The following is a 23705-nucleotide window of genomic DNA, read 5'->3' on the forward strand; positions in this document are numbered from 1 at the left end:
ACTGCTACACTGCACTCTCTTTTTTGGCATTTGAATGTCTTATTTAGCCCAACTGCTGTTAAAAATGGTAGCAGCAGATTTACAATAGAAAAACAAACCAAATATGCCTTTACATATCTCAATTTGATTCTCATGCTTCCAAGATCAATACATTTAATCAGTTGTCAGTGATAGATGAGGTGAACAATCAATGCTACTATTTTTAATTGCAAACATTAAAGTGATCACAGAGAAAACATGGCACACCATATGAACCCCCTCCTGATACTGCAATAATGACTTTGTATAAATCTAATACTGTAAAAATAAATCTGACAGTTTTCATACACACTTGAAATCATGGATCTGGCATTATAATCTATTGTCCTTCACCGAGATAGTTTTGTTTGATTGAAGAATTGTTCCGTCAAGCATCTTGAATATAAACTGTTTCTAAATCTCTGGTCCTGTTTCCCAAATCCATGGCATACATGTAAATACAAGCCAGATGTTGGATGCTGTTAACACACTTTTTTTTTGTACAGTATTTGCTATTGTGTGTAAATTTACAGCCTCACTCAAACACAAATTAACAACTACACAGACTCTGAAAACAAACACCCTCAGACATGAAAACCAAACCAAACGTACCTAGACACTAGATCATCATCTTTGAACTCAGAAAGTTAAAAGACTTTGTGGCCAAGGAGTGGTATGTTTAGTACACATGTGACATCTGTTTGTTTAGTCAGAAATGAAAGTGATGCCTTGGAGCATGCAGCTGTTATTTTGACACCTTTTCTGCGTGTTAACCAGGACTTCAAATGTGGTTTTTCCCTCCTTCTCCTCTGTCTTTATTTGCCCATCACACTGTCTTTATAAATCCTAGTGGCACCAACGCCTTGTAGAAGCTAATTTAGCTACAGAGCTAATGCATTACATTGTACGGAGTCACTACATTACATGTATGAAATGTAGTTCAGTTCATTTGCGTCTCTAAAGTAATACATAAATAAATTAAATACATTCTATGAATCTTTTTATCCAGAAAAAAAGGCTGAATTTAAGTAGCTAAAACACATGTAATAGTATGAGATCAGGTTGGCATGCTAGTACATTGTTAGGAATGTAAACTATGACAGCTGAACTAGCACAAAAGACATTCATTTTACCGTTAACATTAAAACTGTCCATATTAGCCTGCATGTTTGGCTGTTTGTCAGCAGGGATACGTGTGTTTGCATGTGTAGTTACTGTGTCTGAAATGAGAGAATCAAGAGGGAGCGGGAGGGAGGCGGGGCAGCAGCGGTAACAGATTGGCTGTGAAATATTGTGGAGTCTGCCAGTTGCACCATGATGTATTGGGAATCACTCGCTTGCTAATTACCTTAAATTAACAGTAGAGTTGGGTGTGACAGTTCACGTAACTGTTTTTTCTGCTGCTACAGATGAATGGGCTGGGGGAGTTGATGCCAGGACGCTGTTGACAATCGAATTCTCCTTCAAACTCCTTCTAATCAATTTCTCTCTCTCTCTCTCTCGCTCTACATGTGAGCAGGGAAAAGATGTAAGACGGGCCAGTGAACATGTGACGAGGTTCAGAGATTTCTCTGCCGCTGATTCAGCTGTGAGATTAGTAGTTTGATGATGTCTTTGTTTATGGATCACCACCGTCTTTGTTTTCATAAATGGCTCTGTAATCGTGTGTGATCAGGAAACAAAACACTTTGTTCTCACAAATATGTTGTGTCGTACACAAATCACAAATGTACATGCATGTTGCTGTGTGGATGTCCATTTAATTTAGTCTGTTCTGTATAAGGCAGGAGTTGTTTTCCTCCTGTAGCTCAGACGTACACATGCACACATAACACACACACAGAGTGCATTAGCTCTGGCCCCAGCTAGAGAGAGCTCAGGGAGGATTTGTGAGTCTGTGGAAAGGACCAAGAAAAATGTTTTCTGATAAATTATTCACAATCCCACAATCCCTTTTGGGCAGAGTGTTGCATCGCGCTGCGTGACGCATTACACCTTCACTGTCTCCGTCTCTCTTTCCTCCAGTCTCACACTCCTTTTTCCTATCCTCCATCACTCACTCACTCTTTCAATGTGCCCTTTCCCTCTCTGTGTCTCTTTCTTTCCCTCTCTCTCTGTCTCTCTTACTTTTTTGTATTCTGCGACGCTGGGCCTCACGCCCCCAGAGAAGGGCCCAGTTCTCGGGCAAGCTGTCGCTGATAATGGCAGCAATTAATAACATGTCATAATCCTGCAGAGAGAGAGAAAGAGAGTGTGTGTATGTCTGTCTGTGTGTGTGTGTGTGAGTAGCCAACACAATCAACTGTGTGTCAAGATGTGAAAATACACTAATGTTTTGTGATTTGATGTGTAAGAAGTACAGCAATTGTGTGTATGCTTAGGTGTGTTTATATTTATGTATGGGATAAGCAATGTGAAAGTGTGTGTTTGTCTTTGTGAAAACATGTGTGACCCACTAAACGGAAGAGAGTGAGAGACAAAGACAGTTAGAGCAGCTGCAGGTCTTTAATACATCTAATGCCTAGTGGACACAGGTGTTGTACACACCTAAGGTCACAGCTTCGAACACTCACATACACCCACAAATATACACATACACACACAGGTCTTCAGTGTGTCGATCCACTGCCAAGCCACAGGCCAAGTCACACTATACTGGTACATAGCTGAAGATAGAGTTGGAGTGAAAAGAGTGAGTACTTCCTGCTTTACTCTTAGTCTGCTGTGGCTGCAGAATCTACACATCAGATGAAACCATGCAGGTTTGTGCACGTCACATATATAGAGAGTAGTGTAGATGATAGACCTGAAAACACCGGTTGCATGTTTTGTGGCGCACTCACTTTGTGAATGGCTTTTTATTCAGTAAGTCTTATTGTAAAGGCAGCACCTTCAATCGACTAATCAAGAATAATTGATCTCCATAAATTGATATAAAGATATAGTAAAGTTCAATACTATTTTATATTTTTACTTTTCAAAAGGGTCAAACGTCTGTTTTAGCTGGCTCTAATTGACAAGGAAATTATACTTACGTTACATGCAGGCATACAATCGTAACAATGTGATCAGGCAGCTACATTTACATTTTCCTTTCTATGTGCTGCCGCTCTATGTACATTCAGCCATCAAGTCCCTCTCTCCAGGTGCACAGGCCTGTATAGACACTGCATGCCTGTTGTGCCTCCCTTCGCCTCAGTGCAAACTGCAGCAGACAGGTGTGACTGAATACCCCTGTTAGACCTTACACACTGAATTATACATATATAGACAAATCTATAGGCCTTTATAGACACCTACTGTATTTTAGGAGTTGGACACAGACTTTGTTTCTCTTAAGATATACAAATAAAGAAATAATGCATTGAAACACACATGCTATACAGTTATTACCTCGTTCTCTCTGATATCATACAATGACTATTGGTTTGCACATCAATTTTTTTTGCATGGTGTTTATATTTCATACTTGTGATTTCTTTTGATATCACACAGGCAGCATCACATTCTGACTCGTATACTGTATATTTACAAACATGTAAAACGTCTGTGTGTGTCGGTGACGCTCTGTTCCCGAGGTGTCTTTGCAAGCAGAGCATGTCTTGTGTCCTCTGGTGTTGTAGTGTGATAAAACAACAACAGGTCCGAGCGAGGACAAACTGAGTGGTGTGGCAGCATCAGAGAGCAGGGTGTAACATTCCTTCCTCAGCCTCCACTTGTTTGTCCAACAGCTCTGCTGCCACGGATGTGTACATTAATTTCTCAATGATAGGATTGTTGAAACTGATCATAGAGTGTGAAAACTGAAATATCATTTTCTCTTCAGAGGACTTGTTTTTTTTGCAACAGATTTAATAGAATATTTGTAAATCTGATCGTTGAAAATTAACTTCTTCCATGCTCATAATTTACTGACATTTCACAAACCAACACAAAACAATGGGTTGTTGTATTTCCTACAGGCAAGAAGACCAAGAAGTAAACATGTTAATGTGTATTGATTTAAATATTGATGTTCTAGGGGTTTCATTAATGTATATGGCAGAAATGACTTTATTAGCTCTTTATTGACACATACTAATATTTACAAAAAACTTGCAATAGGCGTGGGGATGGATAAGATTTTATTGATGCCAATGCCATTACTACCTTCCTGCATTTTTGTATTTTGAGTTTTGCAATGTTTGCACATGAAGAGCCATGGTATGGTTAAATCGTTTTTCGACTACAGGCAGTGTAGGTTTGAGAAATATCATGCCACTGAAATATGGTTAATGTTGGGGAAAATGGGGGAAGTGTAATGACATTGAGATTATTGACCTATTGCAAATCATTAGGAACATGTATTACAAGTCTGGCTGCTCTTGATGATGAAGTCCATTTCAGGTAAAGTCTTCTCTACCTTTTTAGACCTCACTCACGTCTCATCCTCTTTATCCTGTCTCAGTCCATCTAAACTGTCCTGTGGGCGAGACAGATGCTTATGGAAGGAACTCCCCTCCTCTTTGTTTGAATAGAGTCCAACCCTTTCATCACTGCGCACTGCTGAAGTGTTGATTTAGTTACCTACCTGTATCGCTGCTGCAAAGCTTCCTGCAAACCGCACCTGCCCCAAACAGGCAAAGTTTACAAACCTCTGGCAATTTGTACACCCCTATTAGTGGCCATGGGAGGTGCATTAGTAACTGTCAATGTGCCCTGCCCGATGCACTGCTCTCATTTGACCCAATTCATTCCAGTGGGTGTGTCCCAGTGGCAGTGATATATACCCCCTGTGATTTTACTGATGTATAATCACTCAGTGCTCTCACAACCCACAGTTATCTTTTCCTCAATAGGCTGAGGAAACAATGAGAGCGCCATACATAAGCTTTCAAAGAGGTTGGGGCAAGAGGGGGGTTGTTGGGGTGTGTAGGCGTGTACGATAGGGGATACTGTACAGCGCGTTAGGGACAACAGGACTTCCTGTTTGTAGCGGTCCAGCCAGTCGAGATCGAAAATGATGGAGCCACTGTTGGGGAGTGTGGAATCAGCTGAACTGTGGCTATTGCTCCTGACGAGGCGCCACTGTTGACGACCATGAAGTTTGATTTTTATATCTCGGTAGATTGAAGTTACTGTATGACGCCTTGATCCAAATGGGCTTAAATGATATTGGTGCAACAGGGTGCTGGTCACTGCTCCTGGTTGATGGAGAGGAATCCCTTTGTGTCAGTGACATGTTCCTTTAATGGTCTGTGGTCTGAATAAAGCATCTTTTAAATAATTTAAAACATAGACACACACATATCCCATAGTCCTCCTCTTGGACTCATGCTATGCACAGAAGATACGCTCAAGGACTTTACACAATCTGTGCTTAAAACAAACTTTGCTACTTAAAGACGAACTAAGCAAGATTTTTCCCGTGGCTATGCCACATTTTTACCTTAATTAAAAGCTCCGGAGTAATTGTGATGGATAACTACATGACTTGTGACTTGTTACTAGTGAGAATGGAGGCTCTCTGCCTTCCACCTGGCGTCTCTCGGCTGAAAACCAACCTTGCAACATCAGTGTAGTTACTCGGTCGCCGCCCCCCAGTGTCCCAGCTCTCGTCTCTGCTGCACCGCGACACAAACACACTCCTTAACCCGTAATCTTTTGTTTATGACGGTTAAGACTACACAAACACACACGTAGTAACATCGTATATGTTATGTAATGTTATCCACCGCTTCATTTATTGATTTTTCGCCGGCTTCGTTGTCAACAAATGCACATACGAGAGGAGCGTAACCAAAACAGTGGAAAAGCGACCAGACTTGCATAGTTCCCCTTTAAGATAAAAACTGAAGCGGAGTAAAGTTCAGGTCACAAGAATAATGTGAAGCTGAACATGATAAAGGGATTTACTAACGTTAAACCGCAGCTTTGGACACAGTTTTACCATTTTTACAAGTTGTAATGTAGGTTGATGAACATGCTGTAAACCTCTGCTCATGTTTGATGACTGCACAGGATATTTTAACCTTGTGTCTATAATTGTCCTGTTCAAAATGACCTTTACCCATGCATCTATCCAATCATCATGGGTCATCATGGGTCATGGTGGCAGCAGGTTATGTAGCCTTGAAATTATATTCCCTAGCAAGAGGGGCCACAGTAGTGTGACCTTGCGTAACCACTTCACAGTGAAAAGAAATGTTGTGTGCATGTTTCAAACTGTAAATACATAATACATCATTGGGACTCGAGAGCAATTCTGTTGTAGTTTCACTCTTGACAGCTGAATTTGTTTTGCCACATTTTGTGAATCGATATGTTATTATGCTTCATCAGGTATTTTCCATTTTTAGGATCTCAGTGGTGATTTCATCATTGCTGTTAGTTCAAAGACTTGGACAGACAAAGCTCCACTCCTTGTCTAGTTTAACTCTGTTGAACTTGACACATTTTTATCATAGCTGTAATCTAAGGTTTTCTTTACAAGGCTGTGGAGCTAAGCCGGTTTAGGTTGGCTGGGTGGGAATGAGATGGAAGAGGCTGTCTGAACCAAAGCTGTCCCAGTGATTGTACCTAGCTGGAATTACTCTTCACCATAGATGTGGGAGCGCTGGGATAAATGTTCACCGTTGTGCATCTCCGATTGGCTTCCCATCGTTGTTGCGAAAGTACATTCTGTTTCCCCCCCGTGTGCCTGAGATGTTCCCTCCATTCCCTTTTGCTGAGTGTTTGTTATTCTTATGGCAAGGTGGACAGCCCCCACCGAGAGAAATGCATGAGAGTCATCCCAGCGCCCTCCCGACCCCAATGCAAAACCACAACCTCCGCCTCGCCGAGCTGTTTCATCCCAGACCTTTCATCTGTGCTGCCTCTCTATTGCTCTGCATAGCATAGCATAAATCAAGCCATGCAGGACTCGCTCTCCTCTCTTACTCAGCCTCCTGAGTCGTACCCCTTCTGCCCATGTTACATTGTATTCACAGATTTAGTAGCATTGTAAATAGATAAACACAAGCAACATCTATCAATGCAACTCGAGGAGAGGGTCTGTAATCAGAGTGCCGGGCCTGCGGCCGGCGAGGGCTATCTCCATTTACCTTGGGATAAATCCATCGGTGTGACCACCACAGGCACGCCGGAGGGGCCTGACAAATCACCCCAGTCAGGCCAGGGGGCTGCTGGGCATTATTGGCCTGGCCTCTAAGAGGTCTTTCCCTTCAGCGGAAAGGATGGGCCCTGTCAAGCATGGCCAGATTAAAAAGCATACTCCGAAAGAAATGATTTGTTATTAGAGAATGCCCCATTGTGAATCTTTAAGAGCTGGAAAAAGTATGTATGACAGTGGTGGAGGGTGGGCTGTGGGTGTGCTGCAGGCGTTTGCATCCACCTGCTTGCTTTTGTCCGTCGCTCTTCCTTCCTTCCTTCCTTCCTTCCTTCCACAGTATGGGTTTGCGGGAATGCATTTATGATATAGGGATTTTAAGTGAAATGGGGCAGGCAGTTTGGGCTATGGTGATGATGGGAAGTGAGGGGGTCGAATGGGTTGAGAAATTCTATTAAAGTGGTGAATAGGGTTGGGGGGTTAAGCACAAGCAGACATAATCATTTAGAGAGCAGAGAATAGTTTGGTGTGTGTGCGTTTGTGTGTGTGTCAAAGACATAAATACAAACCTTAACACAGGCCCGTATGCATGCTTACACGGACTGCATGCCCACACAAACAGACACTGGGCTGCATGTGTAGTAATCCAATAAAGTGTTGCTTGGTACTTTTATTTTATAGAGCGTTGACAGGAAATGAGGAAAAAAGAAAGATGGGGAACCACATTGAACAGAAATCCCTGGCTGGAATTTATTGAATGTTGTGGTTCATGGTCGGCCACCAGGGTGCCTGATATTAACTAACAAAAACAGAGTAGAGAATACAGTGATACAAGTGTAAGAACCGGATTTAAGCTCAACTAGTAACGACTGTAAATGATAACAATCTCTGTTGTGTATATTGTCTGCCATATTACACAAAAAACAAACAAATTAGGTAATTGTCTGTTAAATGTTTGCCTTATGGTCCAATAGATAGAGGGCGCTCTTTAAAGCTGGACTTATTGCATATGGGCCTATCGACCTACAAACAAAGATAGTAAATAAAAACATGCTTTTTTCCCCCAGACTTATCACTCTTTTCTGTTTCTGTGTCCTGGGGGCACTTGAAGGTGAGTCTTGTTGTAGATGTCAAGATGAGGCTAGCAGTGAACAAAGGGAAGTTACAACAGTGATAAATAAAAATAAAAAAGCAGCTTGTAAGTGGGGGAGATAAAAGATCCTTGAAGGGACAGATAGATATTTTGTACATGACAAGAGGAAGGGAGGTGAATGTTAACATTAAACAGGTGTTGGTGCAATAATTATTTCAATTAATCAGACATCTTATCAAAGTCAGTGATAGCTAATATGTTACAATAGCTCAATGGTATAGGAAGGAAAAAAAGTTGTGTGTCATTGTTTCAGGACTCGCTAGTAATAAAGAATCAGCTGTGGTGTGTTTTTTTCCAGTCACTTTTCAAAGGCTACTTGTACAGATCATGGGGGAATTTGTGAGATATACGAGCTCGTGGTGCACTGACAGCATGGTTAAGAACAGGGCCAGGGCTGAGAGAAAATAAACATTATTTCTCTGTGGTTTACCTGACGTTTGACTTTGAGGGCTGAGATTTAGTGACACTTTTGCGCCAAACACTCTATAGACACACAGCAGTAAATTATTTGAAGGTTGGGGGTATGCACAATCTTGCTGACAGAAAATATTAGGTGCTTTTTTTCTCTCTCTCTCTCCTTGTGTATGTGCATGTATGAGAGTGTGTGAGCGGGAGACAAAAAGACACAGAGAGCGAGAGAGAAACCATGTGAGTGTTATATTGCCTTGTTGTGGCCATTTCACACCTCAACGGTGCCCTATTGAAACTCCTCCAATGGACAGGATGCCCATTAAATACATTTCATTTGTGTTTGCATCGTTTCATTGAGTTAATCCTAAATATTTATTAGATGTGAGCAGTAAAAAATCTGTTCATTGGAAAGCTAGCCAGTTAGTTTGACACTGGGAACGGAGAAGGAGCAAGCCTGTTTTTCCACAGAGAGTTGCACCATCTGTGCTCTGTACTTGTGTAAGAATCAACACAGAGAAGAGACTGACTCCCCTGCAAAGACTAAACTCTTAAAACAAACCAAACTGCTCCATTTTCATTATGACAATAAAGCACCCTGAGAGGAAGTAGTTTTCAATGAGTTTTTCTCCTTTTACCCAGAGGAAAGAGAACAAGACCAAAAATGGAGAGATCAACACAGAGGGAAATAAAACGAAGAAAGCAGAAACAACTGTGCAAACATTTACTTAAAAAATATTCAGCCTGAACACCCTCACGAAGTTGGACAAACATTTGCCCATCGAATCGAGCTGTTTGCAGATGAAATTCGCAGTTAGGGTCGAGGGCAGTGATGAGAGGAAGGGAGAGGGAAACTATTTGTCATTGCTGGGTTACTCTGAGGTCTAGAGAGCAAGGCCTTTTATCACTGTCTGAGACGCACACATAGACACACACACACAGCGAACGCACACACACGCACAAACCTGTACTGTCTCTGCTCATTCCTGACGCTCATCCTGTCACATACCTTCACATACCTACACACACTGAGACAACACAGCTGGAGGAAAGAGTAAAGGTTACAGATTTCTGCAGAAATAAGAAACAAGTAAACTGAAAGTGTCTGCAACAGCAGCTGCTCAGTACAACATGTGGTGCCCTTTTGGCAAATGCATATTAAATAAAATATGTATCGAAAAGGGCTGGGTCCCGGAGTCATGGATGGACGAATCAACATCCACTCAATGAAATCATGAAAAGATTGGAGAATTTTATACAAAGATCATGAAGTCAGAGATTGATTACTCGACCTTTAACATCTATAAAGTAGGACCTATGATTTCAGACTGGTACAAAAACACAGAGTAACTTTCAGTCAATGAATGTTGGGATCATAAACTATCAGAGAAACAAGCTGAGCAAACATTTGTGGCAGCTGCAGCCCTCAAACATGTCTACAGAACTGTGCTGGAGAAACACTAATGTTTACATGAAACTGCTTTGTTCAGTGTTTTTTCTTTTTTGGCATTTTTAAGTGCCTGAATCATTTGTTTTTAAGAGGATGAGACCTCTTTGGAGAATTTGGCTCCAACTAAAAACAAAACTGAGGGAACCCATTAGAAGCTGACTACGAAGATGGTTGTTGTGGACAACAAGGCTCATAATCTCTTCCTACAGCATCACATATTTGTTTAAATTTGTGATTTCATATACATTAATCATCTTGTGTGAATACACCAAAAAATTAAGACAGTCAAATGTATTATGGGAATGTTTCTGAGTCAAAATCCCACTTACTGACCCAAGAGTCTCTTCATAAACTTTGAGCAAACCCTCAGGCTGAGCCCCTCTCACTCTGTTTCACTGACCTCGGGATGGACAAGTGTACTTACCCTCTGTTGCAATGTAAAAAGGAGCAATAGAGCGTGATTGAAATGTGCTTTATTGCCTTATATGCAATTCCCATTTTCTGGCCAATCCGGTTTATTTATTGTTTGGCTGAGCTGAGGTATGCCCGTGTCAAGCTGTGGCGGAGATTACCTCTGCAAAAGTAGAGGAAAGAGACAGAAATGGTAGGAGACGAAGGATGAGAGTGGCAGACAATCTTCAGGGACTATTACCCTAATACTCTCCTTCTCCCTCTCTCTTTCACACTGTTTTTGTTCTTTTACTTTCTTTTTCCCTCTTCACTCAACATTCATGCTTTAGTCCAGCTCCACTCAACAACCTAACAGAGTATGTAGCCTTGAGTTTATCTCCTGTGTCAGTGTCAGTCTTTTCCTTATCTTTGAATTGCCCTTGTAGATGCCTATGTGTTAATTAATTGACATTTGACTTTGAAATCCTGTTTAAAATCCACACTGATATGAAAACACACCTTTTGACATGCCTTTTGCTTGTATGCATATTTATTTTTTCCTCTATCCCATCAGGTTTTATGTGACCAGTTTTACATTTCTTGACCAACATTGTGAATTTGATTGGGAATCCATGAGTATTTGTCATATCATATATTCCTCAATGATACATTTCCAAAGGGATTGATTTGACTTTAGATGGATGGTTCCCATAGAGACCTGCCATCCACAGATGCTTGTAGGCTCTTGAGTCTAAACTATATAAACTGTACTACAAACAGTGTTTCATTCAGAATGGCATAATGTATTAAGAAATATTTTAAGTTGAAAGATCCAATGGTATAAAGTCTATATAAACAAGAATAAACAGAGGCATTGAAGCCCTTAGCACATTACCAAACCCCACAGGGAAACAAGAGAGAGCGACTTTGACATTCCCACTCGTCCTGCCACACTTACCTTGAGCTTATTAGCCTATAAAATCATCATATTTGGTCCCTCTGTATTTGTTTGATTACATTTTCCTCCATGCCACTGAGAATATGTGAGATGTTATGTTACACCCTATTGATTACCGGTGTTAATTAAAATTTTAATTAAAGTTTTTTATGGTCTGCGTTTCACTTGTGATAATAGTACAGGGAGAGGAGACCCCTGCCTTCATAAATCTTATCTTTATTTGCGGCGGCTCCCCATCAACAAATACAACTGTGTACATAAAATTTTACTAACATTGATTTTGAAAATATTAATATTACTTTAAACATTGGAGATGTATTATTCAATTTAGAACCGCAAAGCATAAAATCCTGGAGCTATAACTCAGTTAATGAACAGGAAAAGTCCATTACAAACCTATCAGTAGACGCATCATCTGATCTACATAAGCGCCTGTGATAGAAGCAGAATCATTTACTTTAAGCTGCAAAGAAGGCTCCTTTAATAACGGCAGACAATGTGAAAGCTGTGCCAGCTCAGATGAATGGCTGGTTTTTCCTGTGTCTTTTGAATATGGAGAGCGTTATAAAAATCTAAATTTCATTTGTGCCTCATGTATCTATCATGTAAATCACCGTGTATCATATCGTTCCACGGGTATCATTTAACATGAAAAACACCCAGAGTCAGTTAATGTAAGCTCATGTGAAGGTTTAAGTGCAGCAGAGAAATCGATGTGTCTTTCTTTCTTTAAATACTCGCCTTTTGTACTCTAATGGAGCTAATTCTGTCGCAGTGTAATTGGTTGATATGATAAATGAATAAACATTTACCACATCCAATTTGTTGGACAAACTGTTTCTTCAGATTCTGATATAGCCATGTTTCCTTCTACTCTTATTAGCCATCACAAGACCAAAAAAAAAAAAAGTGTGTCTGGAGTCTAATTATGTTTAGTGAATATACTTAGAAAAATAGAATTGAATTATGTTTACTTTATATTGTTAATAATAGTTTTTCCATTTTTGCTCCAAGGGGTCCTCTTGAAAAGGAAATTGCCACAAAGCAGGAAATTAAATGACAAGCGGGAAGAAAAGAATCAAGAGCAAAAGAAATGTGATGACAGAGACACATAATTGAATGAGCAGTAAAAGCAAGGGACAGACAGACAAGGCTCTGTACTGGCTCATCTGTACCCAGCAGTGTGTGTTAATTAGAGGAATGTGAGTTTTAAATGAAGTGCTGAGTAGCGTGGAGTGGTAATGAACAGAGATTGGCTTGGCACTGGGTAATATGCTGGAGGCCTTATGGTATTTATGACCCAGGGGGCCTGTGCTTTATCCCAGACCTCCTCAGTTCTAAAATACAGTTTCCTTACATCTTTTTTTTTTCAGTCTCTCAGGCTAACACTTTTCATTATCCTTCACAGAACAGTGCATAAAGGTAGTTTCATGGTTTAATTTGACCAAGACGCTTAGATGTGACTGATCTACTTTCAGGTGTCATCCGTGTCTAACTAGTAACCAATAAACCTTGAAAAGCATGCATTTAAAATATCTTCTCCATAAATTGTGCAAACGTCCTTGTTTGCTTATCCTTTTCTTCTTCTGTTGTCACCAATTAGAGAACATTAAGCTTCATAACTGTTGGACTTTGCTGCTCGAGGACCTCGGGGTCATTTTGGTGTTTATTGTTTATTCGTTCGGCTGAATTAAAATAGCTGGCTTATTGAGTTGTGTTATTTTTAAGGAGGCTGAGATGGAGTGGTGCAGCTTGACTATCTTACTGATGATGTCATGCAAACAAGAGGAAACTTAAAATCTGCTGGTTTATAGTTCCTTAATTCTTCTCCGTACCCATAATTATAAACTACCAAATTACTGTCAGATGGAGCCATTATGTTTTGAGTAAAGAAGGCCGTCAGTACAGGTTTTAAAGAAGTTATTATGATGGATGATGGTTTTTGCTGGGTACCCCCCCTCCCTCTCTGTTTTACCACCCCCTAATCTCCATGCTGCGCTCTTCCAGGTCAGGCTGTGAAAAGAGCCGTCCTGTTGGGAACGTCTTCCCAACGGGACAGCACCATGGGGGCATCATTGTCCCCCTTGCCAAAGTCCCTCCCACACAGGCTTGACTGATGTGTCCCGCCATTGTTTTTCAGGAGGATCACTGGGATCATTGAGTGGCATGTTGTTTTAAGGGCTAAGCTCTAACCGAATGATCCCATTGTGTGAGCAATTCTGCCCCTGGGCTGCTAACAGCCAAGGGCCAAACAATATGGACTCATTTACAGGCTCTATGATGAGCTCAGTGGTGGCGGTGTCCTGAAATGATGCCTCGAGTTACTCAGTTACAGAAAAACCTCAGTTTGAGATTCTGCCCTCAAGTCTTGAGAGAGCCTAAGGCCTGTTTGCAGAGTGAGAGTTATTCAATTCTAATGATAATACTCTTAATACTTAATGATTTGACTGCTTGTTTACTGTAGTGAAAGCTGCTGGTAATACACAAAATTCTCCAGTAATCACATCCCAGCAGTGTTGTCATGATTTCCCCTCCAAACAGACAGGGAAACACTGTTGAGTTTAGTGAATTTAGCCCATATGGTTGCCGACAACACACTCCAGCACACTTACAGATGAACATCATTGCTCTAAACTCATATATTTAGACACTTGTGTAATGCTTATACTTAAATTAATGAAACAGAAAACATTATCAGACTGTAATGTCACAGAAGTCTTATAGCTAATCCCAGCAGATGTGAATTCAGATAGACAATTTGCTCCATTCATGGCACAAATTCAACAGACTCACTCAAAAAACACTGGGATTCATCACTTTTTTTCACTCAGGAATAAAATACACACCCATTCTCGCATATAGGGGCCACATATCGTAAATTCTCGCTCACACACGTACACTTTACATGAACTGTGTCTGATCAGCAATTCTTCTAGAGGTGAGTATTGACAGGTTTTGTTATTCATAGCATATTCAAGCTATTATATTTTCTCCTCTGCTGCCATAATGTTGCCAGTGTTGCGGAACACATTGGTAGCTATCATTCGCCAGCTCTTTTTAAAAAACGTCTTGAGGCGTGACATTATTACCCATGAGCCATAAGGAGCCTATTCAATGACCAAACAGGGCTGGTTGCTCCTTTTATGGCTGCCATGCTCTCCGTGTGCGCCAGGGTTCAAAAGGGCATGGCCTCTCTGCCCTCGCGACACACAGACACCATCTTTTTATACCTCCTTTAATCGAAACACCGTGTACTACATCACAGTTATGCTTTGGGCAAATTAAGGTCACTATATTGATTTCATATTTGTCATTACACGCCAGGCACTCGTATGCTCACAAATCGTCCTTTTTGCCCCGTCCCCGTAGACGTGTATCCCCCATCCTGCAGTATATCACCCCTCATAGAGCCATATTTGTGCAGGAAGTGCAGTGTATCTTCCTTTGTTTTGGTGTAGTAGAGCTTTCTTGGCTTGGGCTGGAGTCACTTTTCAAGGCTTTGTCCTTCCCAGGAGTCACTTAGCGCTATAAAGGAATCCAGTCGGGCAAGTGCTTTAAACATAGATTTGTTGTCTAGCATTTGTCAAAGGTCAACAGCAAACAAGCCCTTCGGCGGCCATTTAACTCTGCCACTGAACTTGTTCTTTTTGCAGCGATTTGTGATTAGGAAGTATCTCTAACCGCCGTTAGCTGCTCAGCTCAGCTCCGCTCAAAAACAGGTGATTCATAACGGGGCTAAAAGGTCACGTCAAGTGGCATGTTAGTATTTCACTTAAACTTTGATTAAAGATTTTTGGAAAAGATGGGAAAACGACTTAATATCAGTGTGGTCCTCCCTCTTCTACCTCCGCGCCCAGGGTTCTATATTTCCTGCAGAAATCAATAAGGTGGGAACTGAAGAAACTATTGCTGCGCTCTCTCTGGGTGCAGCGCTCATTCATTCATCCTCAGCCCCTCTAATGTATCATGGGAGCTTGCAGGAGCATACAAAAACAGACAGAGCTCTCTTTACCCCCCCCTGCCTCTCCTCCACAGGCAACAACACCTATAATAGGAGTCAGTTTCACATAAAGCAATGATATTAATGGCATTTCTTTGATGCACCTGACTACTTTGAGATTTCAGATTTGGCCTATGGAAACTTGGTTAACAAAGTGTAGAGCTGAAATTGAATTGATAAAAGCAACAAGTTTGTTTCATGGTTCTGAGATCCCCCGTTTCGTGTGGTGGCTGGCCGAGAATCCAACACAAAGATGGAAGGCCGTGTATTGTGGAAATTATCATTTAATTGTGTCTAGACATTTTATTTCACAGGATTTACAACTGAGTCGCTAAAATCCCCTTTATTCTGACCCTCTCCCTTTAGAAATTTTAAGCAATAATTTGTGCGACCGTATAGGTAAAATACAGTAGACTATCAGCGTACCATTAAGACCATGCTTAGGCCTCACCTTCAGACCACTGACTCCCACAGTGGAGCCTGCCATGTTTGAAAGTGTGATATATTTCATCGTTTAGAGGACTCGTATAATAGCAGCAATAAGGAGGCACTTAAAGGTCCTTAAGAGCAGCTGCCTGTCAGCACAGACGGAAAAAAAAACACGCAGTCACATTTACACTTGCTCTCATTTTGTAGCACACGGTCTCACACGTACAGTATTGCGAGGGCAACACGTACACACATGCACACAAACGCTTCGATACATGCATCAAAATAATTGCAGTACTGTAAGCCTCGTATGAAACGCTCTGCATGTTCATATTGCACACGTGCAAGTTCTCGCATTTATCATGTCACATTCAACACACATAGGTCCACCGCCTCAGGCCTGGGTAGGCTAAGTAGACCCTGTGGCCCCTCGCAGGAGTAATAGAGCGATAGAAAGAGAAGAAATGAGGGTATTACCCAGATAGTCTCTCTTTCTTTCTCTCTTGCCTTCCCCGTCGTTGCAGCGACTGTAGCTGCCCGCTGAGAATGAATGTCCACCCCTATCATGGGTTGGAAGGGGGAGGGGGGGTTACAGGACAATTTGTTAGCCCCTTGTTGATTAACTGTAATATGAATGTAACTGTACGCACACTCAGGGGAGTTGTGCGCCATCCACAATTACAGCTGACCCCAGCGTAATGGGAAACAAATTTGCGGGAATATCGCCGGCCATCCGTCTTTATTTACACGCGGTAATGAGGTAGTGTGTTAAAGTACTGTGTGTGAGCCTATTCAGGAGGGAGGCTTGGACGGGCCTTCAGGCAGGCAGATATAGACAGGATAAAGACCAGGAAGACAGGCAGTCAGACAACAAGGCAGATAGACAGACAGGGCAGAACAGTAATTGGCCCAGCAGTCAGACAAGACAAGACAGTGGAGGAAAAACATAGATAGTAGGCCCAGCTGCAGGTATGAAAGTAAACAAATGAGATAATCTGTAAACTGGTGGAAAACAATGCCAAACTGGCATATAGGAACCCAGTAAAGCAGGAACAGAGGCAAGTGCAAGTTAAGAGAGACAAAACTCAAAGCTAATGATGCACTTGCAACAATAAAGTAAAATCTGACTAAATTTTTAACAGTAGAAGCAGAATATTCTTTATATTTTAAAGCAAAAACCATTTATTTGAATAAAAACATTTGCAATCATATTAAATTATACATGCCCACTGAATTATATTGAATTGTACATTGGACTAATAGCATAGTCTAAAATGGATCAATGGTTCGGCAGCCCCACTACCTACTATTGATCTCGCACCATGAGATGGATGTGTTCTCCAAACCTGCTGCAAGCTTCCCCTGTCATGGAGCACTCTATTTTCAAGCCACATGTACTTTTCCCTGCAGTATCACACAGCCATTTTACCGATCCTTGAAAACTCCTCTGTGCACCAACCAAGATTCATGATCTTAAAACTTTGAATATGGTCAAAGGGCATTCCAGCACAAATCAAACACTAAGCAATCTACATTTCTCATATAAAATGTATGCATGTATTTTCACAGAGCTAAAATGTGTCAAATACATAAAAATCCAGATGCAAAAACTACACATTTAACAAATTAGCATTTTAATATTTATCTCCTTTAAAACAATCTCAGCGCTAACTTGTTTTATTGAAAAACCCACAAACCACTAAGGAATAAAATCCTCCTTACAAACATAAAGGCCTTTGTGAGCACGTCCCTGTAAATATATATCCTTCTCTCTCTGCACGCCCCACTGCTTTCTGAATAAGCGTCACTAAAGCAGCATTCAGGAGGACATGTTCCTGTCAAAGATGCTAAACCATGCAAGTCGGAGCTCGGGTTCCCTGCATGAGTCCCTCTAAATGAGATGTCCGTGGGGATAATAGGACGGGCTGCTTGCAAGCTAGCGCTCTGTGTGGCTCTTTTCATGCCAATTAGACTCTATGATATAGTCACAGCAGATGCACCGGCAGCTCGGGGGGGTATACCCATCTGATCATCGGCCTGGTCACACAACATGGGGAGGAGACGGAGACGGGGAAAGAAGAAGAAGGCATTCTTTCCACAATACACCAATATCTTTTAGTTGTGCAGCTTTTGTGAAGAGGCTTAAGAACTTCTGGGTAAAATTTAAAAGATATGTAGAGTATATAAAGAAGCAAAATCATTGTTGTGATCTACACGACATGGAATTACATGCAATAATCAGATGATATCTTGATGAATGGCGAACTCAGAGATCAACAATCATTACCTATAGTACACTACTATAACTGACAGCTAGTGAACATAAAACCAGTCTAAAAAGACAAAAAGTTGACTTCTTTTTGTTATGCTTGGTTTTCCTTCCTGCCCTTACATCTCTCTAGCTCCCTCTACTGTTTTCCTATACCTGCCCTCTAGGTGTTCAATGTGTCACTGAGAACAGTAACCCGCAGAAAATAGCCTGTAATGGCCCTAATGAAGTGTGACAAGAGCACAGAGCCTACCCTGCTGGCACACAGGGGCCCCAAAATTGGATTAGTGATTAACCATGTTGTCCCGCATTGAGTCAAATAGCTGTGGCGACACAAAGGTGCTCGGTGCCTAGTCTGCTGGCCCGCCATGCCGGGAGAGGGAGAGCGAGAGGGAGGGGGGCTGAGGAGGGGTTCGATAGAGACAGAGGAGCTCTTAGGCACACAGGGAAAAGGATTGAACGACAGCAGGGTGAGCAGCGAGGTAGGGGGCGTCCCCGGGGCTCATTGCAGTGCCATGTCTGGAGGCCCCACTGTGCAGTGAAATGAGAAAGGCTCTGTGCACCTGAGCAAGCCCAGGAGGGCCCGAGGCGGTGGGAGAGCCTGAGCAGGATCCTCCCCTCCCCTGGTCCCCTCCTCCATCCTCCTCCAAGCCGCTGCTGACATATATCTTGCCGTGAGACAAGAGCGCCAGTGCAAATCAAACCCACCACCTATAAATTACCTCTTTCATTCTCCCTTTAGCTCTCTCTCTCTTTCTCCGTCTCTCCACCCCCTTCTGCCTGCCCCCCAATCCTCCTTTATGCCTGTTACCCCTGCATCTCCCTCCCTCCCCTCCCTCCTTCCCCAACTCTCCCCCTCAACATGCGGCTTCCCATTGCAATATAAACTTGGCTGTCAGAGGGGCAGTTGCGATGTGGCAAACTTGCCATTGTAACGGACAGCTTGACAAATGCAGAGGGGTGGCAGAGCGTTGTGGTCCACATACTATACCTCCTCCCTGCTACCCTCGGTGCACTGAGCAGAGGAGAGAGCAGGTGATGCAAGGAGAGGAAAAGGAAAGGAGGAATGAGAGGAGGCAGAGGAGGCAGAGGGGAATAGAGGAGTGGGGGTATGTGTGTGTGTGTGTGTGGGGTGGGGTGGGGGGGGGTAGAGATAGAGAGAGTGACTTTCAGAGGGATAATGAGCCTTTGAACGATGGCTGAAATGTTGCCGTCAACCTGCCCTTCTGCTGCTGGGTAATTAGGTAATCAGTAAAGGCCTAATTATGGGATCAAGGTGCAGGGAAACAATTAGCAGAAAGTATTGCCACATAAAACGGAAATTTACGTTCTGCCAAAGCATGTTTAATTCCTGGATGTGTGTGTGTGTGTCGTCCTTCCCTAAATAACCACATAAAAAGGACATTTCCCTTGCCTCCTACCTGCCAAGTGAAAAGGTTAATTTTAATGACCCAGTCAGCATTTGTGAATAAATATAGGGATTATGTGGGTACATGATCAGATTGAATTTTGAAAATCATTGTGGAATTTTCCGATCTTCTATAATTATTGTGTTGAATATCTTTTAGAAAGTCTTGCCTTTTTTTTTTTTCTCTGTATGTGTGAGTCTGAGTGTGAGTGCGGGACACGTGTGGGTTCGTACTGTGCAAATAGATGTATTGTTAAGTAGCCTCATTGGTTTGGTAAGTGATTGCAATTAAATTGTGTTGCTGGGCCCCCCCTCCGACACAGCAGCCCTGTGTGTGGCAGAATTTGGTTAAAGAATGGAGGGCTTTGCAAAGACAGGGAGAGAGGCAGGGAGAGAAAATGTGGGGAAAAAATGGATCACTCAATGCACTCAACAATGCACTGGCAGCCCATACAAACATAAAAAGGGAGAGGAAGAAAGAGAGAGCGCGAGAGAGAAAATTGAGCTTAACAGCCTGATTCTTAACTATTATTTATCCATTATAGGGGGAATGGAGCTGGAGCGCTGTGCGGGAGAGGATTAGAGAAGATTTGTGGGCTTTACAAGGCCCTGTCCTCCCATCCGCATCGCTCCAGCTCCCAGGGGCTCCGCAGCCAGCGCCGGCTCAGCTTGTCTGATCATTTATCCATAATTAGAAAATTAATATTTTAGATGGCGCTATGATGAACCCATTATGGTGATGGGCCCCGATATCAATTATAACTTCAATTTCAATTTCACTTACAGCCACGGCAGCAAAATGGCTCCGGGTGGCGGAGTCGAGTGATGGGCTCAGTGCCACGGAGCATGACGAATACAGATCACTGCACATTAGGATGAGCAATTATTTGAACATGTATAAAAACTATTTACAAGCAATGTAATTGACCAGGGTCAGGGGGAGATGCGGGAAAAATGGACAGGTTGACAAATTTTTGTTCCAACCAACAGAAAAAAAAAGGATTTATTAATTTCTTTGAGGCTGTAATTGAATTTTTGAGAGGGGTTTCTTGTTAAGTCTCTCCTGTGGTCCAGGGCTCATCTCCCACTATGACCTTACATACATCTAACACCAAAGACTGTCTGCCACCCCCATCTACACACACACACACACACGGATAGCCTTCACATGGGGGTAGGGGGGTCTGAAACACCAAAAGAAATAGCAAGGTGAAAGGGAATTGTTGTACAGAGAGGAGGAAGGGGAAAGAGAATAGAAGAGAAAGATGTGTAATCTTCCATGCTGTCTTTCCATGTAATGTGAATCCTGCGTCCTGTTTAAGTGAATGTGCTGTGGCTGACATTTCTATGTCTAAATGGAAAATTAACATGAAATAAATCTAAATTATACAAGTAAATAAATAAAAAATGATAACAACAACAGAATAAAAACACTTTTTAAAAAAAATTTTTTACCTCATGCCTCCAAATAAAAGACAAATGAAATGGCAGCACATCCAATAATTGTGTTGTATTTACAGTCTTTGGCATATTAGTAAACATGCTATTGATTGTCTTTGATTACCTATTTGTTTAAAACACATAATTACATTTTTTTATGAATTATTGATTATCTTGTCAACAAATATTTTTCTGCATGCTTTTATCCATTGCTGCTTCACAATATTTTTCCTTTACTACCACATGTTTGCAATGCCGTCCTTTAAATTTTTATGTATTTAACATATAAAAATATTTGTGTGTTTTTTTTTTTTTTCTTCCAGGCAGGGCTTCTTCTAATGTTACAGCACGAAGCAAGATTATAATCCATCATTCAGCCCCATCCGACCATAGCAGAGAAGGGATATTACTATCTCACCACTGCTCCAACAAGGTTAGATGAATCCCTGTAACAGCCCTAATCATACACACACTTTATCACCGAGGCTAAACCACTGCACGTTAATTATGTAGACATCACTCAAAATACACTGCTACACTGGGCTCTGCGCCTCGGAGAGCTCATTTGTCAGCTGTGTGTGTCTCTGGCACGGAAAACAAAAGGTCAACCGGGTGGACGTGATTCCAGATAGCCTGCTTGTTCTCTTAGTGGTTCTTTTAGGCAATTTGTTTTGCCTCATGCCACTGAAGAACACACTGTTTTACATCGGTAGCAAACTAATTTAGCCTTGTTGGCGTTCTATATTTACAACGATTTCTTCATTTTGATGATTTTATATTTTTCCATTTAAATAAATTCCTTAAAATCATCACCTGCTTGGCACACTGATACCAAAACTCTTATTAATAGCACCATACCTTGTAACTGACATCCTATAAACCACTTAATTTTTAGTTTTTAATTTCAATTTTCTATTTCACACACAATCTGTAGAGCAACCAACTGTTACCCTCATCTACTAATCCAACCACCATCCGTACAGCTATACAGGAATCGTATTATTCCCACGTCCTGCCTTTAGGTCTCGACCCTCACTTTGAACCCCTCCCCTTTGCCCTATAGGCTTGGCCCATGTATGCCTACTCAACGCCTTGTTTTCCTCATGTCAGTTTAATTGTTCACTGTCAGGGGCAGAGCAGCGGATAACAAGCTTAGCAAATGATGTCTGCTGTTGCTACACATTGATTAATATTTTACATGTTATTATCCTCTGTCCATTACCACAGCAAATTAAACTATAAATCACCCCCTCTGCCGGTGTCACCAGATCATAAATTGTCTCTCTCCCCTAGCCGCACGCTGTGCCGTGCCATGCCGTGCAAGGTCTTCTCTTTGGTGAGACAACAAAAGTGGGGAAAGTGCCTGTGTTCTTTAGCCTGAGTTATGGACTAGTCACGGTCACCATATACATCAGAGCCATGAAAAATGAGGAGTTTGTTCTGCTATAAAACAAAAAGAAAAGCAAGCACCGTAGTGTTAAGTTTGTACCTGTGAGAGTTGTAAGAAAAGTAGAAAACGTGCGTTAGATGGCGATCTAATGATTATCAAAGCCTTCATATTTTGTGCACCATATTCCCATATTCTCAAAGTAGTATAGGTTCTTGTTGGATATCTATTAGAAAAACATATTAAAGGAATTGAGTTTCGCAATTTAATGCAGTAATTTGAATGCCAATGCATACAAAAATCCACAGTGAAATATTATTCAAATTTATTCCCAAAATGTTACATGTTTATTTGCATTGGTTTGTAGTAACAGTCTGCTAAAGCCGCTACAGATAAACACCATTTTCTTCAGACGGAGGTGCTGCTGCTGCTGTTAAATGGAAATTCAGATGGAGCTGTAGATAAATATTTTTTCCCTGACTGTTTAGACCCATTTTTCCTTGGATATCATCTAAGATATCAGATGACCTTTCCTGCCTTGTCATTTTTTTTCTCATTTTCCCCACGTCGGTGGAAGAGATGCAAAGGTGCTTCACCAGCAGCTAGAAATCAATTTATACAGTCTCCGCATTGCATGTAGGGAGAGATGGGACAGAGCCGGCCTGATATAATGACACGGCCAATTGCATTGTGTAGGGCTGCGGGGGTCAAGTGGGGTCTGAGTGTGCCACGGATGCAGGCTTTGTTCGTACGAGGGGCATTAGGCAGGAATTACACAGCGGGGTCAAATGACCCACACCCGAGGAGGGAGCCGGCACCTTGGGCCCCCCTCAGCCTCCTCATCATCAGCCTTGGGAGATGAGAGTGACACGGGATGACACTCCAAGAGGAGGGGGGTGGAGAAACACTCCCACTAAACACTTCACCTACTGATAGGTGCCGTTGACCCTTCCTAAATCTCATCATCGTCATCCCAACGCAGGGGGGAGAGATGGCGTGGGATTTTCTCTGACATCCCCTTCTATACCTATTTTACACCTTCCCATCCGACTCCCAGCTGCCCGCTCGGTCTCTCTTTTACAGGCTCACTCATTTGTATACAGACGCATACACCTTGATTTATTTATCTATCTATCTGTCTGGCGGATGTAGCGGATGTCCCCCTGCTGAAGATGGCAATACTCACAGACTGATCCCCCCTAAGCCTGCTTAGCATCTCCCTGCAGATACAGTCCCTCTGCGTCTTTCAATGATTTATCAATTTACAATGTTTGTTAAGGTAGCTTTGCTGTGGCATCCCAGTGGCTC

The 23705-nt window shown here is 42.0% G+C and overlaps 1 long non-coding RNA gene across 1 annotated transcript in view; it reads left to right on the plus strand.

The window, feature by feature from the left end:
* Positions 1-21632, plus strand: part of LOC146989027 (uncharacterized) — a 35158-nt gene extending 13526 nt beyond the window's left edge. Inside the window, exon 3 of the long non-coding RNA XR_015035772.1 lies at positions 21334-21632. This is a non-coding gene — a long non-coding RNA (uncharacterized LOC146989027). The remainder of the gene's footprint in view (positions 1-21333) is intronic.
* Positions 21633-23705: the final 2073 nt, after the last annotated feature.

Source organism: Trachurus japonicus, chromosome 4 (assembly GCF_045865225.1).
Source record: "Trachurus japonicus isolate A0001 chromosome 4, Traja_1.0".
In the NCBI taxonomy this organism is placed as follows: domain Eukaryota; kingdom Metazoa; phylum Chordata; class Actinopteri; order Carangiformes; family Carangidae; genus Trachurus; species Trachurus japonicus.